The 16,766-nt window shown below is 48.6% G+C and overlaps 12 non-coding genes across 12 annotated transcripts; 8 read left to right on the top strand and 4 right to left on the bottom strand.

Moving 5' to 3' along the window:
• Positions 1-784: 784 nt before the first annotated feature.
• Positions 785-856, top strand: Trnap-ugg (transfer RNA proline (anticodon UGG)). The gene has a single exon. It is a non-coding gene; the product is annotated as a tRNA-Pro (tRNA).
• A 624-nt stretch (positions 857-1,480) lies between these two features.
• On the bottom strand, positions 1,481-1,553 carry Trnav-uac (transfer RNA valine (anticodon UAC)). Its single transcript has one exon. It is a non-coding gene; the product is annotated as a tRNA-Val (tRNA).
• A 221-nt stretch (positions 1,554-1,774) lies between these two features.
• On the top strand, positions 1,775-1,845 carry Trnap-ugg (transfer RNA proline (anticodon UGG)). The gene has a single exon. It is a non-coding gene; the product is annotated as a tRNA-Pro (tRNA).
• Positions 1,846-4,058: 2,213 nt separating this feature from the next.
• Trnap-ugg (transfer RNA proline (anticodon UGG)) lies at positions 4,059-4,130 on the top strand. The gene has a single exon. It is a non-coding gene; the product is annotated as a tRNA-Pro (tRNA).
• Positions 4,131-4,754: 624 nt separating this feature from the next.
• Trnav-uac (transfer RNA valine (anticodon UAC)) lies at positions 4,755-4,827 on the bottom strand. Its single transcript has one exon. It is a non-coding gene; the product is annotated as a tRNA-Val (tRNA).
• Positions 4,828-5,048: 221 nt separating this feature from the next.
• Positions 5,049-5,120, top strand: Trnap-cgg (transfer RNA proline (anticodon CGG)). Its single transcript has one exon. It is a non-coding gene; the product is annotated as a tRNA-Pro (tRNA).
• Positions 5,121-6,911: 1,791 nt separating this feature from the next.
• Positions 6,912-6,983, top strand: Trnap-ugg (transfer RNA proline (anticodon UGG)). The gene has a single exon. It is a non-coding gene; the product is annotated as a tRNA-Pro (tRNA).
• Positions 6,984-7,607: 624 nt separating this feature from the next.
• Positions 7,608-7,680, bottom strand: Trnav-uac (transfer RNA valine (anticodon UAC)). The gene has a single exon. It is a non-coding gene; the product is annotated as a tRNA-Val (tRNA).
• Positions 7,681-7,901: 221 nt separating this feature from the next.
• Trnap-ugg (transfer RNA proline (anticodon UGG)) lies at positions 7,902-7,973 on the top strand. The gene has a single exon. It is a non-coding gene; the product is annotated as a tRNA-Pro (tRNA).
• A 1,791-nt stretch (positions 7,974-9,764) lies between these two features.
• On the top strand, positions 9,765-9,836 carry Trnap-ugg (transfer RNA proline (anticodon UGG)). Its single transcript has one exon. It is a non-coding gene; the product is annotated as a tRNA-Pro (tRNA).
• A 624-nt stretch (positions 9,837-10,460) lies between these two features.
• Positions 10,461-10,533, bottom strand: Trnav-uac (transfer RNA valine (anticodon UAC)). The gene has a single exon. It is a non-coding gene; the product is annotated as a tRNA-Val (tRNA).
• A 221-nt stretch (positions 10,534-10,754) lies between these two features.
• On the top strand, positions 10,755-10,826 carry Trnap-cgg (transfer RNA proline (anticodon CGG)). Its single transcript has one exon. It is a non-coding gene; the product is annotated as a tRNA-Pro (tRNA).
• The last annotated feature ends 5,940 nt before the right edge of the window (positions 10,827-16,766 follow it).

Genomic DNA, 16,766 nt, shown 5'->3' with positions numbered 1-16,766 from the left:
CCGAGCCACCACTAGCCGAAAATTCCGCACTGCAGTCCGGTCAATCTGCAGAGCTCGATAAGAGCATCGCGGTCGTTCCTGAGCTAATGAAACGGCCGTGTCTGTAGTTGTTCCCAGATGTCTCCCACAGCAACGGCCTCCCGGACGCCTGCATTACAGGAGTACGCCCCTACTCCCAGCCATACAATTGCATTTGAAAGCAGAATAACATGAGCTACAGAGCAACTCCGACTTTTGTGTCTGACCTACTTTTAATGATACTGTTGTCGGTTTAGTTACTACTATCGCTGTTGGACGAAGCAGACCAGTTGAAAGCCACACGGTATTCTTGTAACGAACAGGTAATGGAAATTTAGGTAAAACGATATCAAAAAAAGTTGCGTGGTGGAGCGACACATACAGTTGGCTCTTCGAAGATGATCATTGCTGCACGGAATAATTCTTAAGGCACCGACGCCTTCAGGAGTCGTGTTTGGAAGTTTTGCTTGCAGTATATTCCGCTATCTTTTCGTTATGAGTTGGTGTTTCGGCTTCCCGGTGTTTTTTTGTTTAGTGCATTTGCCTTCCCTTGACGCTAAGAAAGCACATGACGGAAGTGAAACACCACCGTCTGTTCATCTGCAGAGTGCGATGAAATTATTCACTCTACATTCATTGCCTTTAATATTCTTTCCATCAGTGGTGGGCGCTGCCTTCAGAAAGCGCTTTTCTTTCTGATTTACATGAAAGTTTGTGTTCCTCGGAGCTGGACTGCTTGGGATTACCTTCACTGCCACCGGCAGGTGGTTCGTTGGTCTAGGGGTATGATTCCTGCTTTGGGTGCAGGAGGTCCTGGGTTCAAATCCCGGACGAGCCCTATCGTTTTGACCGTGCTGAAGAGTAGGTGGAGCTCACCCACGTTTGTAGCTCTGCAATGAAGAACAGATGCGTGCCGCAGCACGCTGTGTGTGGCCCTACGGTCATGAAGGGACCGTTTGATATGGCAAGAATCTGATACCAGTAAATTACATAGGTCGATTTCTGTAGAAGAGCCGACAGTAATCTTGCATGCAACGGAAAACAAAGGTTGTCTTTGCAGAACGTGTGCACCGTGAGTGGAGACGAAGCTCAATCGTGGAGCAGTCTACCTTCATCTGATTAGCGACAACGTCAACCAAAGAGTGGGATACAAGACTGAGCGTAGTTACGAGTTTCTCACTATTAGTTATGTTCACACTTCAACAGAGTTGTGACAAGGCGAGTGCAAAGAGATCAGGAAAGCCAGTATGAAGCGAACTTGAAGTAGTCTTGAAGAAATGGATACTAAATTTTGCAGGCCAGAATGGAGCTACGAGCGTTCTGAGTTACTGAATACCGGTGCACTATGGGAGCAAGAGCATTTGACAGTAAAATGAGGTAGCACACGACATTTATTATCCCGCACACGCAGACGTGACGTTATCTCGGAAATGGAATCCTAAAACGGGTTTAAAAAAAGTCGTGCTTCCGCCCGGGATCGAACCGGGGACCTTCTGCGTGTAAAGCAGACGTGATAACCGCTACACCACGGAAACGACGGTTTTGCCGTTGTACTACCTGGAAAACCGTAGCTCCAACAGATTTTTCCTGCGTAAGCAAGGGCATCGGCTACGAGCTCCGTCCGATTCTAGAAGTTGCTATAGTAAAAGACAACGATAAAAACAATCAAACCGCAACAGCCAGGGAGAACGCTGGGTGAGCAGCAGCTCTGCACGGTGATAGCAAGAACGGAGGCGATAGTCATGTGCATCGAGAAGGCTCGTTGGTCTAGGGGTATGATTCCTGCTTTGGGTGCAGGAGGTCCCGGGTCAAATCCCGGACGAGCCCTTGCGTTTTGTGCAAACGTGTGGCGACTACCGGCATGCCGGCGGCTGTTCCGCGCATTTCCTGCCCTCCAGGTAAGCACAAAAACCTAGTAGCCGGTTCTGAAAGAGTTTGATGTATCATTTGAGCCATCTGCAGCCTGGTGGTTGGACGTTTGAAATTGATTTAAATGTTCACAGTAGAGATTGTAGCAAGTGTCTTGTTGAGTGCGACGAAAAAGTGATTACGCCCGGAATCGAAACGGAGACCTTCTGCCTGTTAGGTAGACGTGATAACCGCTACACCACGGAAACTGCTAAGCTCTGAGATCCACATGTGACACAACTTGCAGGACGATCACATCTTTGGCGTAAAAATCACTTTGCGGAAACGCACAATGCAGGTATTTCGCATTCGTACGCAACAATCGACAGCACCCTTGCCTGTCTGAATGCCACCACGAATAAGAGCCCAAGAAGTCGTCGGACAAGCTCGCGGCCGAGTCCTCGGTAGCATCAGCTACTCTTGCTTTCCGTACGAGCTACCGTCAATTCGCGCAGTCGCTATTGCATATGATGTCACCAAAAGCAATCACTTCGTTAGCGGCAAGGAGCCCGGGCCCAGCGGATTGTAGCAAGTGTCTTGTTGAGTGCGACGAAAAAGTGATTACGCCCGGAATCGAAACGGAGACCTTCTGCCTGTTAGGTAGACGTGATAACCGCTACACCACGGAAACTGCTAAGCTCTGAGATCCACATGTGACACAACTTGCAGGACGATCACATCTTTGGCGTAAAAATCACTTTGCGGAAACGCACAATGCAGGTATTTCGCATTCGTACGCAACAATCGACAGCACCCTTGCCTGTCTGAATGCCACCACGAATAAGAGCCAAAGAAGTCGTCGGACAAGCTCGCGGCCGAGTCCTCGGTAGCATCAGTTACTCTTGCTTTCCGTACGAGCTACCGTCAATTCGCGCAGTCGCTATTGCATATGATGTCACCAAAAGCAATCACTTCGTTAGCGGCAAGGAGCCCGGGCCCAGCGGTAGCTCTACATGAAGGCACCAGCAGCCCCGACAGGCCGCCGCTGGCGCGCCGGCGTCCGGACCCGCGACCCCTAATGACGTTGCAGTCGATGTATTTCTTAATATCGCTTTTGGAAGAAGCAAGCCAGGTGTAAATCACACAGTATTTTACTGATGATCTGGAAACGCAAATTTAGAACAAGTAGAACATTATATAAAGTTTGTTGTGTGGTCGAGCGGAACCCACCCTTCGCTCTTCCCAGATTATCGTTGCTGCACGGAATGATTGTTAAAGCAGCGACGGCTTCAGAGTTCGTCTTCTCCAACGTTTGCTTTTGCAGTACATTCCGCAATCTTTTCGTTATGAGTCGTCTGTTTCGGTTTCCCGATGTAGTTTTGCTCACAGCTCCCGACTTCTCTTAACCCCGAGCCACCACTAGCCGAAAATTCCGCACTGCAGTCCGGTCAATCTGCAGAGCTCGATAAGAGCATCGCGGTCGTTCCTGAGCTAATGAAACGGCCGTGTCTGTAGTTGTTCCCAGATGTCTCCCACAGCAACGGCCTCCCGGACGCCTGCATTACAGGAGTACGCCCCTACTCCCAGCCATACAATTGCATTTGAAAGCAGAATAACATGAGCTACAGAGCAACTCCGACTTTTGTGTCTGACCTACTTTTAATGATACTGTTGTCGGTTTAGTTACTACTATCGCTGTTGGACGAAGCAGACCAGTTGAAAGCCACACGGTATTCTTGTAACGAACAGGTAATGGAAATTTAGGTAAAACGATATCAAAAAAAGTTGCGTGGTGGAGCGACACATACAGTTGGCTCTTCGTAGATGATCATTGCTGCACGGAATAATTCTTAAGGCACCGACGCCTTCAGGAGTCGTGTTTGGAAGTTTTGCTTGCAGTATATTCCGCTATCTTTTCGTTATGAGTTGGTGTTTCGGCTTCCCGGTGTTTTTTTGTTTAGTGCATTTGCCTTCCCTTGACGCTAAGAAAGCACATGACGGAAGTGAAACACCACCGTCTGTTCATCTGCAGAGTGCGATGAAATTATTCACTCTACATTCATTGCCTTTAATATTCTTTCCATCAGTGGTGGGCGCTGCCTTCAGAAAGCGCTTTTCTTTCTGATTTACATGAAAGTTTGTGTTCCTCGGAGCTGGACTGCTTGGGATTACCTTCACTGCCACCGGCAGGTGGTTCGTTGGTCTAGGGGTATGATTCCTGCTTTGGGTGCAGGAGGTCCTGGGTTCAAATCCCGGACGAGCCCTATCGTTTTGACCGTGCTGAAGAGTAGGTGGAGCACACCCACGTTTGTAGCTCTGCAATGAAGAACAGATGCGTGCCGCAGCACGCTGTGTGTGGCCCTACGGTCATGAAGGGACCGTTTGATATGGCAAGAATCTGATACCAGTAAATTACATAGGTCGATTTCTGTAGAAGAGCCGACAGTAATCTTGCATGCAACGGAAAACAAAGGTTGTCTTTGCAGAACGTGTGCACCGTGAGTGGAGACGAAGCTCAATCGTGGAGCAGTCTACCTTCATCTGATTAGCGACAACGTCAACCAAAGAGTGGGATACAAGACTGAGCGTAGTTACGAGTTTCTCACTATTAGTTATGTTCACACTTCAACAGAGTTGTGACAAGGCGAGTGCAAAGAGATCAGGAAAGCCAGTATGAAGCGAACTTGAAGTAGTCTTGAAGAAATGGATACTAAATTTTGCAGGCCAGAATGGAGCTACGAGCGTTCTGAGTTACTGAATACCGGTGCACTATGGGAGCAAGAGCATTTGACAGTAAAATGAGGTAGCACACGACATTTATTATCCCGCACACGCAGACGTGACGTTATCTCGGAAATGGAATCCTAAAACGGGTTTAAAAAAAGTCGTGCTTCCGCCCGGGATCGAACCGGGGACCTTCTGCGTGTAAAGCAGACGTGATAACCGCTACACCACGGAAACGACGGTTTTGCCGTTGTACTACCTGGAAAACCGTAGCTCCAACAGATTTTTCCTGCGTAAGCAAGGGCATCGGCTACGAGCTCCGTCCGATTCTAGAAGTTGCTATAGTAAAAGACAACGATAAAAACAATCAAACCGCAACAGCCAGGGAGAACGCTGGGTGAGCAGCAGCTCTGCACGGTGATAGCAAGAACGGAGGCGATAGTCATGTGCATCGAGAAGGCTCGTTGGTCTAGGGGTATGATTCCTGCTTCGGGTGCAGGAGGTCCCGGGTTCAAATCCCGGACGAGCCCTTGCGTTTTGTGCAAACGTGTGGCGACTACCGGCATGCCGGCGGCTGTTCCGCGCATTTCCTGCCCTCCAGGTAAGCACAAAAACCTAGTAGCCGGTTCTGAAAGAGTTTCATGTATCATTTGAGCCATCTGCAGCCTGGTGGTTGGACGTTTGAAATTGATTTAAATGTTCACAGTAGAGATTGTAGCAAGTGTCTTGTTGAGTGCGACGAAAAAGTGATTACGCCCGGAATCGAAACGGAGACCTTCTGCCTGTTAGGTAGACGTGATAACCGCTACACCACGGAAACTGCTAAGCTCTGAGATCCACATGTGACACAACTTGCAGGACGATCACATCTTTGGCGTAAAAATCACTTTGCGGAAACGCACAATGCAGGTATTTCGCATTCGTACGCAACAATCGACAGCACCCTTGCCTGTCTGAATGCCACCACGAATAAGAGCCCAAGAAGTCGTCGGACAAGCTCGCGGCCGAGTCCTCGGTAGCATCAGCTACTCTTGCTTTCCGTACGAGCTACCGTCAATTCGCGCAGTCGCTATTGCATATGATGTCACCAAAAGCAATCACTTCGTTAGCGGCAAGGAGCCCGGGCCCAGCGGTAGATCTACATGAAGGCACCAGCAGCCCCGACATTCCGCCGCTGGCGCGCCGGCGTCCGGACCCGCGACCCCTAATGACGTTGCAGTCGATGTATTTCTTAATATCGCTTTTGGAAGAAGCAAGCCAGGTGTAAATCACACAGTATTTTACTGATGATCTGGAAACGCAAATTTAGAACAAGTAGAACATTATATAAAGTTTGTTGTGTGGTCGAGCGGAACCCACCCTTCGCTCTTCCCAGATTATCGTTGCTGCACGGAATGATTGTTAAAGCAGCGACGGCTTCAGAGTTCGTCTTCTCCAACGTTTGCTTTTGCAGTACATTCCGCAATCTTTTCGTTATGAGTCGTCTGTTTCGGTTTCCCGATGTAGTTTTGCTCACAGCTCCCGACTTCTCTTAACCCCGAGCCACCACTAGCCGAAAATTCCGCACTGCAGTCCGGTCAATCTGCAGAGCTCGATAAGAGCATCGCGGTCGTTCCTGAGCTAATGAAACGGCCGTGTCTGTAGTTGTTCCCAGATGTCTCCCACAGCAACGGCCTCCCGGACGCCTGCATTACAGGAGTACGCCCCTACTCCCAGCCATACAATTGCATTTGAAAGCAGAATAACATGAGCTACAGAGCAACTCCGACTTTTGTGTCTGACCTACTTTTAATGATACTGTTGTCGGTTTAGTTACTACTATCGCTGTTGGACGAAGCAGACCAGTTGAAAGCCACACGGTATTCTTGTAACGAACAGGTAATGGAAATTTAGGTAAAACGATATCAAAAAAAGTTGCGTGGTGGAGCGACACATACAGTTGGCTCTTCGTAGATGATCATTGCTGCACGGAATAATTCTTAAGGCACCGACGCCTTCAGGAGTCGTGTTTGGAAGTTTTGCTTGCAGTATATTCCGCTATCTTTTCGTTATGAGTTGGTGTTTCGGCTTCCCGGTGTTTTTTTGTTTAGTGCATTTGCCTTCCCTTGACGCTAAGAAAGCACATGACGGAAGTGAAACACCACCGTCTGTTCATCTGCAGAGTGCGATGAAATTATTCACTCTACATTCATTGCCTTTAATATTCTTTCCATCAGTGGTGGGCGCTGCCTTCAGAAAGCGCTTTTCTTTCTGATTTACATGAAAGTTTGTGTTCCTCGGAGCTGGACTGCTTGGGATTACCTTCACTGCCACCGGCAGGTGGTTCGTTGGTCTAGGGGTATGATTCCTGCTTTGGGTGCAGGAGGTCCTGGGTTCAAATCCCGGACGAGCCCTATCGTTTTGACCGTGCTGAAGAGTAGGTGGAGCTCACCCACGTTTGTAGCTCTGCAATGAAGAACAGATGCGTGCCGCAGCACGCTGTGTGTGGCCCTACGGTCATGAAGGGACCGTTTGATATGGCAAGAATCTGATACCAGTAAATTACATAGGTCGATTTCTGTAGAAGAGCCGACAGTAATCTTGCATGCAACGGAAAACAAAGGTTGTCTTTGCAGAACGTGTGCACCGTGAGTGGAGACGAAGCTCAATCGTGGAGCAGTCTACCTTCATCTGATTAGCGACAACGTCAACCAAAGAGTGGGATACAAGACTGAGCGTAGTTACGAGTTTCTCACTATTAGTTATGTTCACACTTCAACAGAGTTGTGACAAGGCGAGTGCAAAGAGATCAGGAAAGCCAGTATGAAGCGAACTTGAAGTAGTCTTGAAGAAATGGATACTAAATTTTGCAGGCCAGAATGGAGCTACGAGCGTTCTGAGTTACTGAATACCGGTGCACTATGGGAGCAAGAGCATTTGACAGTAAAATGAGGTAGCACACGACATTTATTATCCCGCACACGCAGACGTGACGTTATCTCGGAAATGGAATCCTAAAACGGGTTTAAAAAAAGTCGTGCTTCCGCCCGGGATCGAACCGGGGACCTTCTGCGTGTAAAGCAGACGTGATAACCGCTACACCACGGAAACGACGGTTTTGCCGTTGTACTACCTGGAAAACCGTAGCTCCAACAGATTTTTCCTGCGTAAGCAAGGGCATCGGCTACGAGCTCCGTCCGATTCTAGAAGTTGCTATAGTAAAAGACAACGATAAAAACAATCAAACCGCAACAGCCAGGGAGAACGCTGGGTGAGCAGCAGCTCTGCACGGTGATAGCAAGAACGGAGGCGATAGTCATGTGCATCGAGAAGGCTCGTTGGTCTAGGGGTATGATTCCTGCTTTGGGTGCAGGAGGTCCCGGGTTCAAATCCCGGACGAGCCCTTGCGTTTTGTGCAAACGTGTGGCGACTACCGGCATGCCGGCGGCTGTTCCGCGCATTTCCTGCCCTCCAGGTAAGCACAAAAACCTAGTAGCCGGTTCTGAAAGAGTTTCATGTATCATTTGAGCCATCTGCAGCCTGGTGGTTGGACGTTTGAAATTGATTTAAATGTTCACAGTAGAGATTGTAGCAAGTGTCTTGTTGAGTGCGACGAAAAAGTGATTACGCCCGGAATCGAAACGGAGACCTTCTGCCTGTTAGGTAGACGTGATAACCGCTACACCACGGAAACTGCTAAGCTCTGAGATCCACATGTGACACAACTTGCAGGACGATCACATCTTTGGCGTAAAAATCACTTTGCGGAAACGCACAATGCAGGTATTTCGCATTCGTACGCAACAATCGACAGCACCCTTGCCTGTCTGAATGCCACCACGAATAAGAGCCCAAGAAGTCGTCGGACAAGCTCGCGGCCGAGTCCTCGGTAGCATCAGCTACTCTTGCTTTCCGTACGAGCTACCGTCAATTCGCGCAGTCGCTATTGCATATGATGTCACCAAAAGCAATCACTTCGTTAGCGGCAAGGAGCCCGGGCCCAGCGGTAGCTCTACATGGAGGCACCAGCAGCCCCGACAGGCCGCCGCTGGCGCGCCGGCGTCCGGACCCGCGACCCCTAATGACGTTGCAGTCGATGTATTTCTTAATATCGCTTTTGGAAGAAGCAAGCCAGGTGTAAATCACACAGTATTTTACTGATGATCTGGAAACGCAAATTTAGAACAAGTAGAACATTATATAAAGTTTGTTGTGTGGTCGAGCGGAACCCACCCTTCGCTCTTCCCAGATTATCGTTGCTGCACGGAATGATTGTTAAAGCACCGACGGCTTCAGAGTTCGTCTTCTCCAACGTTTGCTTTTGCAGTACATTCCGCAATCTTTTCGTTATGAGTCGTCTGTTTCGGTTTCCCGATGTAGTTTTGCTCACAGCTCCCGACTTCTCTTAACCCCGAGCCACCACTAGCCGAAAATTCCGCACTGCAGTCCGGTCAATCTGCAGAGCTCGATAAGAGCATCGCGGTCGTTCCTGAGCTAATGAAACGGCCGTGTCTGTAGTTGTTCCCAGATGTCTCCCACAGCAACGGCCTCCCGGACGCCTGCATTACAGGAGTACGCCCCTACTCCCAGCCATACAATTGCATTTGAAAGCAGAATAACATGAGCTACAGAGCAACTCCGACTTTTGTGTCTGACCTACTTTTAATGATACTGTTGTCGGTTTAGTTACTACTATCGCTGTTGGACGAAGCAGACCAGTTGAAAGCCACACGGTATTCTTGTAACGAACAGGTAATGGAAATTTAGGTAAAACGATATCAAAAAAAGTTGCGTGGTGGAGCGACACATACAGTTGGCTCTTCGTAGATGATCATTGCTGCACGGAATAATTCTTAAGGCACCGACGCCTTCAGGAGTCGTGTTTGGAAGTTTTGCTTGCAGTATATTCCGCTATCTTTTCGTTATGAGTTGGTGTTTCGGCTTCCCGGTGTTTTTTTGTTTAGTGCATTTGCCTTCCCTTGACGCTAAGAAAGCACATGACGGAAGTGAAACACCACCGTCTGTTCATCTGCAGAGTGCGATGAAATTATTCACTCTACATTCATTGCCTTTAATATTCTTTCCATCAGTGGTGGGCGCTGCCTTCAGAAAGCGCTTTTCTTTCTGATTTACATGAAAGTTTGTGTTCCTCGGAGCTGGACTGCTTGGGATTACCTTCACTGCCACCGGCAGGTGGTTCGTTGGTCTAGGGGTATGATTCCTGCTTTGGGTGCAGGAGGTCCTGGGTTCAAATCCCGGACGAGCCCTATCGTTTTGACCGTGCTGAAGAGTAGGTGGAGCTCACCCACGTTTGTAGCTCTGCAATGAAGAACAGATGCGTGCCGCAGCACGCTGTGTGTGGCCCTACGGTCATGAAGGGACCGTTTGATATGGCAAGAATCTGATACCAGTAAATTACATAGGTCGATTTCTGTAGAAGAGCCGACAGTAGTCTTGCATGTAACGGAAAACAAAGGTTGTCTTTGCAGAACGTGTGCACCGTGAGTGGAGACGAAGCTCAATCGTGGAGCAGTCTACCTTCATCTGATTAGCGACAACGTCAACCAAAGAGTGGGATACAAGACTGAGCGTAGTTACGAGTTTCTCACTATTAGTTATGTTCACACTTCAACAGAGTTGTGACAAGGCGAGTGCAAAGAGATCAGGAAAGCCAGTATGAAGCGAACTTGAAGTAGTCTTGAAGAAATGGATACTAAATTTTGCAGGCCAGAATGGAGCTACGAGCGTTCTGAGTTACTGAATACCGGTGCACTATGGGAGCAAGAGCATTTGACAGTAAAATGAGGTAGCACACGACATTTATTATCCCGCACACGCAGACGTGACGTTATCTCGGAAATGGAATCCTAAAACGGGTTTAAAAAAAGTCGTGCTTCCGCCTGGGATCGAACCGGGGACCTTCTGCGTGTAAAGCAGACGTGATAACCGCTACACCACGGAAACGACGGTTTTGCCGTTGTACTACCTGGAAAACCGTAGCTCCAACAGATTTTTCCTGCGTAAGCAAGGGCATCGGCTACGAGCTCCGTCCGATTCTAGAAGTTGCTATAGTAAAAGACAACGATAAAAACAATCAAACCGCAACAGCCAGGGAGAACGCTGGGTGAGCAGCAGCTCTGCACGGCGATAGCAAGAACGGAGGCGATAGTCATGTGCATCGAGAAGGCTCGTTGGTCTAGGGGTATGATTCCTGCTTCGGGTGCAGGAGGTCCCGGGTTCAAATCCCGGACGAGCCTTTGCGTTTTGTGCAAACGTGTGGCGACTACCGGAAGCCGGCGGCTGTTCCGCGCATTTCCTGCCCTCCAGGTAAGCACAAAAACCTAGTAGCCGGTTCTGAAAGAGTTTCATGTATCATTTGAGCCATCTGCAGCCTGGTGGTTGGACGTTTGAAATTGATTTAAATGTTCACAGTAGAGATTGTAGCAAGTGTCTTGTTGAGTGCGACGAAAAAGTGATTACGCCCGGAATCGAAACGGAGACCTTCTGCCTGTTAGGCAGACGTGATAACCGCTACACCACGGAAACTGCTAAGCTCTGAGATCCACATGTGACACAACTTGCAGGACGATCACATCTTTGGCGTAAAAATCACTTTGCGGAAACGCACAATGCAGGTATTTTTTTTTTTTTTAAATTCTTTATTTCCATAAACAATGTTAATTTTACATCTAGCCCACTGCCTTATTTGATTAGTGGGCCAAGTTAGTTATACAAGGATAATTAGCAGCTAATTCTAAGTTCTATGTAGTAACTAGTTAGTATATAAGTGAACAGTAAGCAATGGGCAACATTATTGTTAGTCTACTACAAACATATAATCTTTAGACTAGTTACTAATCCTACAGCGTTACAGTTGTGTCAGCTAATTTATATAAACCTACTATAAAGCCTTGCTCATTGAGCTAACCCCAATGAGCGTGCCCCTGACACTGGGCAGGCCAAGATGGTAATCGCTGCAGGTTACTAATAATAATATCTAAAAACTAAGTCCTACAACTAACTTATCCTAATGTCAAGTCCGGTGCGTTGTCTGGTTTGGTAAGGCTGCACCCCCCCCCCCCCCCCCCCCCAGAATCCTGTGGCGCGGCGGATTCAGACTGAGGAAGTCGGCCTTTCCGCGCCCAGGCGGTTTGGGAGTAGGGTATCAAACTCTATCTGTGTCCTGGTTTATCTCTTTCTTGTACTACTATAGGTCTTTCAGGTAGTCCTTTAGGACTTTCTGAGATACCGCGTTAGCCAGTTTGTTTATGATGTCGAAAGTGTCGCGATGTCTGATTAGTCTATATGTGTCGTTGTGTGGTAGTTGGTCCCGCAGTACTGAGGCCACATCATTGAAAAGGGGGCACTCGTAGACTACATGGTCAGGAGTACCCTCCGGAACACCACAGTCACACGCAGGTGTCGCCTTTTTACCAAATCGACATAAATATGTCGAGTACGGTCCATGTCCAGTGAGGAAGTGGATGAGTCCCCGGGATGGATCGAAATGTGACATTTCCATCCTTTCCCTAACATCTGGTAGGAGCTCAAAGGTTCGACGCCCTGTTTCTTCGGTTTCCCACGAAAGTTGCCATAGCAGCTCCCCTTTTTTCCTAATTTCTACTTTATTTTCAGTCCTGCTGCCCAGAATTTCCTCGGTTTTTTCCAAATTCCCCTTTTTAGTCCAGTACCAAGCGGCCTGCTCCCGAATTTTGATATCCAGGGGGCAAAGCCCCATAATAACTAACAGGGCTCCTCCCGGTGTAGTTCTGTATGCCCCCACTGATCTCAGGATCATATTTCTATGCACTCTCCTCACTGTCATGGCGGGCACCACCCTCGTGAGCCTGTGTGCCCAGACTCCGGATCCGTAACCCACTATGGATGTTAGTATACTGTTATGATAGAGTTTGATGAGATGTGGTGGAAGATGAAACCGCTTATGCCCAATGGAGATGAGGTTGTTGAGTACCTGTAAAGCTCTTTGAGTTACGGTTTCGATGTGTCTACTAAAAGTCCACCTTTCATCAATGATGATACCTAGATAGCGTGTCTCACGTCGCCGGAGAACTGGTGATCCATCTATCCTAACAGTTGGGTTACGAGCTAATTGTCCCTTTAGAAGAAGATAGGTAGACTTGGCCGGTGAAATTGTCATTTTTGTCTTGCGGCACCACAGTTGGAGTGTGTTTATTGCTCTCTCGATCTTAGGCTCTATGTCCTCTCGGCTACGGCCGCCGACCAGTAGGAGGAGATCATCTGCGTAGGCTATCACCTCCAGCACTTCGTCACTTTGTTGTAATGTATCTAGTAAGGGTTCCATGTGGATGTCCCAGAACAGCGGACCCAGTACGGAACCCTGGGGACATCCCTTGGTGATAGTTTTCCTTACTCTTGTGCTAGCAGATGATAGCCAGACCTCCCGATCTTCACAATAGCTCCTCAGACAGCCATATAGCGGCCCTGGACACTCCTTCTCCCTTAAGCAGGAGAAGAGCGAAGGCCACCACAGGTTGTCGAAGGCGCCACTTATATCCACCATGATGCCAACAACGTACTTGTACGGGGTAGAGCCGCAGACCTCGGCCGCCAGGGCGATTGCATCAGATGCCGATCGTCCAGACCTGAAGCCAAACTGCCTGTTGCTCATTCCGCACAGCACTCGGTGTGCCGCCAGTCTATCAGCCAGAAGTCTCTCCAGAATCTTCCCAAGCAGATCAAGCAGGCAGATAGGTCTATAAGATTTAGTTTCTGCTGGGTCTTTGTCAGCCCCTTTCTTTATAATTACCACATTTGCCCTCTTCCATATTCGAGGGAACTTTTTCTGCCTGAGGCATTCGTTATATAAATGAGTTAGAGGGGCGACTATCTGGGGGGCCAGGAATTGCACCACTTCCGCCACAATACCGTCTGGCCCAGGAGCTTTTCCTCTCTTCAGGGAATTTATGTGGGCAGCTACCTCTTCTTCTGAGAATGGGTAGACTGCCATATCGTTTTCATACGCATTGTTGTTATTCTCCCGCAGCTGCCGTTGTTCATCTGTCTCATCCGCTGTATCATCAGGCAACAGGGAGTGGAGAAGGACCTCAGCAGTTTCCTGCCAAGACCCCGTCATCCGGTCCCCATGCCTGACGGTTGAAAGCTCCATCGGAGAACGGATCTTTTCCCGGACAAGCCTGTAGGGAACTCCCCATGGGTCTAATGCTAGTTGGTTCAGAACAAAGTGTTCCCAACTTTTTGTTCTAACTTCCCGTAGCTGTTTTTGGAAGTTATCTTTGGCTTCCCGGTAAAGCTGCAGCCATCTTTGTCTTTCTTGCCAGACGACACTGCGCTGGTAGTGCCTCCTGAGCCTTCTGACCGACCGGCGCATCTCCTCTAGTTCAGCAGACCATGGTGATGGAGAGGCCGCCATGGCCCTCCTCCTAGTAGGTACGGCTGCTTTGACTGCTCGAGTTATTACTGAGACCAGTTCTTCGGCTCTGTTGTCAACGTCAAAGTCTCTGTGGTCGTCACCTTCTGATATCGGAGGAACGTCGCACTCCCCAGCAAGTCTCTCCCAGTCGGCTCTATTGTAATTGTATTGTATTTCCCACCCCATGGCCCAGCGGCTCTCGCCATCTCCTATGTTGAAAGTAATGAGATTGTGGTCACTTGTAGTGGCATTCTCGACTACTTTCCATTGCTGGATTAGGTATGCTGCGTTTGGCGTAGCCAGGGTCACGTCGATGTTTGTGCCTTGGCCCCCTCCCGCCGCATAGGTCGGAGGGTTGCCTGGCTTGTTAGCCACTACAAGCTGCAAGGCCATGATGGCTTCTTCTGCCTTCTCTCCATTGGGATCCCTGGTGCCGCTGTACCATAGGGGGGATTTGGCATTCATATCGGCAGTCACAAATGTTTTCCGCCCCCGCAACGCCGTGATAGCTGTGGTGAGATGAGCTAGGTGTCTTTCAATATCATCACCATATTGGAAGTATGTGTTGATCATAATAATAGCTCCTGCTGGAGATTGCAGCTCCACGACGTTGCAGTGGCTGGTTGTGAACTGCGTTAGAACTGTAGCCCTTATCAGTTTGTTAGTAATAATAATTGCCGCTTTTGGGTCTTCACCTCTGCAGACGACTTGCCAGGTCGCAGCTGTGAAAGCTATCTTCCCGTTTAGGGAGTACGGCTCCTGCAGGCAGACCACATCCAGTCTCCTCTCCTCCACTTCCCTTCGCAACTCCTGCATGACAAGTCTGCTGTTATGGGTGTTGAGTTGGCCAATGGTGATTTCCGTCATGTAGTTGTCTATGGATTGTATGTGTGAATTCTGTCATGAGGCCATGTTTTGTTCCAGTCAAATGTGATACGTCCATTTGCCAGAACTGCTTGTCGATAAATTTCATTCAGGTCGAATTTTTCTCCACGTCTGTCAAAGACTTTCTTTAGTAGGTCACGCAGGGCTCCGAAGTCAGTGGGGAGATTCACTGACTTGAGTTGAATTCTGTCCACAGCCTCCATTACCGAGAAGGTGACTCTCTGTCCATATTCATGTCCCACCCGAACCACATGTCTCAAGGCAGTGGTCAGGGTAGTCGGCTGCTCCAGCCTCGCCAGTTGCATGGTGAGTTCAAGGTTTGGATAGACTCTGACTGGATCGACAGGTGGCAGTCTCACTACAGGATCTTTTATTGCATCTGGTTCACTTGAACTAGTTATTTTATTTTCTTGAACTGGTTGTTTTGTTGTTATATTTAATTCTGCTGAGACTGCCACCGTCTCTGGTACAGGATGCCGTTGCCGTAGGTCTTTAGTCGGCCTTGTTTCCCTGCTTGGGGAGGAGGGGAGCGTGACTGCCAGAGGCCTCGTTTGTGTCCCTCTATCCGTAGTGGTAGAGTCGGTTTGAGTGCTTTTATCTACGGTTCTGGTTGTGGTGCCCATGTGCAACCTCAAGAAAAGCTTGAAAGCACTCGCCCTCAGGGCATCCCTCCTCCTTTTGCTAGGGGATTTCCTTTTGGGCATCCTGTTGGCTTTGGTTTGATCAGCCATAGTCTATTCTTGAAATAAGCCTTTGTTCCAGAAGTCTGTAGGTGGGGCAGCTACGTCCCGTGGTACCACAGGGCTTTTTACCCCGTCTCTTGCAGGGGATACAAACCGCCGCAGCCCTACAGTCCTTCCTGACGTGGCCATCCTCGCCACATTTCGAGCAGGCCGACCCCCTGGTACAGTGCCTCAAAACGTGGTCGAGATCTCCACAATTGTGGCAACGCGGTACGACCAGAAAGTCGCGTGTATTAATGGCGTGAAAGCCGACATATAGTCTGCCCATTGCTGTAATTCTTTTCCACATGTGAGCGGAGACCTCGGCAACGTGATGGACCACATCACGGTCCCGAGGCCCGGTTTTGAATCTCAAATTGAAGTTTGCTTTAAATTCTTCTTCTGTCATATCATCAAAATTCTGAGCCTTTATAGATTTTTGCAGTTCTTCATTCGTCATGACTGTTGGTACATCATACAAGATGACCAATGGGTTTCTTTTCCTCGGTGGCTCGCATTTGACCACCGAGTTTAGTTTTGCATTACTTAACAGTTTCTCTTAGTCTTCTTCTGAAGCTACTTCAACAATAACAGAGTTTCTGCTGGGTTTTACCTTATTTATTTTAATTTTGTCTTTTGCTGGATTGATAGTTGTCGTAAGCAATTCCTGGATTCTTTTTACACTAGTGTCTTGACCTGGCAGGGTTCTTAGGAATACCGTTGTGTCAGATCTTTTAGTAACTTTTGCAATGGTATCCTTTGTAGTCTGCGGTTTTGGTGGAGCTTGTGCGACCACCGCCGCCCAGGTCTTTCCGGGTTGTTTCCTTAGTCTCTCATTTTCTTTTGTAAGTTCTTCCACTCGGCCCTCAAGCTTGGCGTTTGCGATAGCCCACGCCGCCAGTTCATTTTTGATTATAGTCAGAGCCGCTTGACTAATTTTACCATTTTTAATATGTTGCTCGAGGAGCAATGATATTCTCGTGTGTCTTTGTAGAACATTTTCCTCAGACAATGCAGGTATTTCGCATTCGTACGCAACAATCGACAGCACCCTTGCCTGTCTGAATGCCACCACGAATAAGAGCCCAAGAAGTCGTCGGACAAGCTCGCGGCCGAGTCCTCGGTAGCATCAGCTACTCTTGCTTTCCGTACGAGCTACCGTCAATTCGCGCAGTCGC

Source organism: Schistocerca gregaria, chromosome 2, assembly GCF_023897955.1.
Source record: "Schistocerca gregaria isolate iqSchGreg1 chromosome 2, iqSchGreg1.2, whole genome shotgun sequence".
In the NCBI taxonomy this organism is placed as follows: domain Eukaryota; kingdom Metazoa; phylum Arthropoda; class Insecta; order Orthoptera; family Acrididae; genus Schistocerca; species Schistocerca gregaria.
The sequence above is the reverse complement of the archived record's forward strand: the minus strand, read 5'-3'. Positions and strand labels throughout refer to the sequence as shown.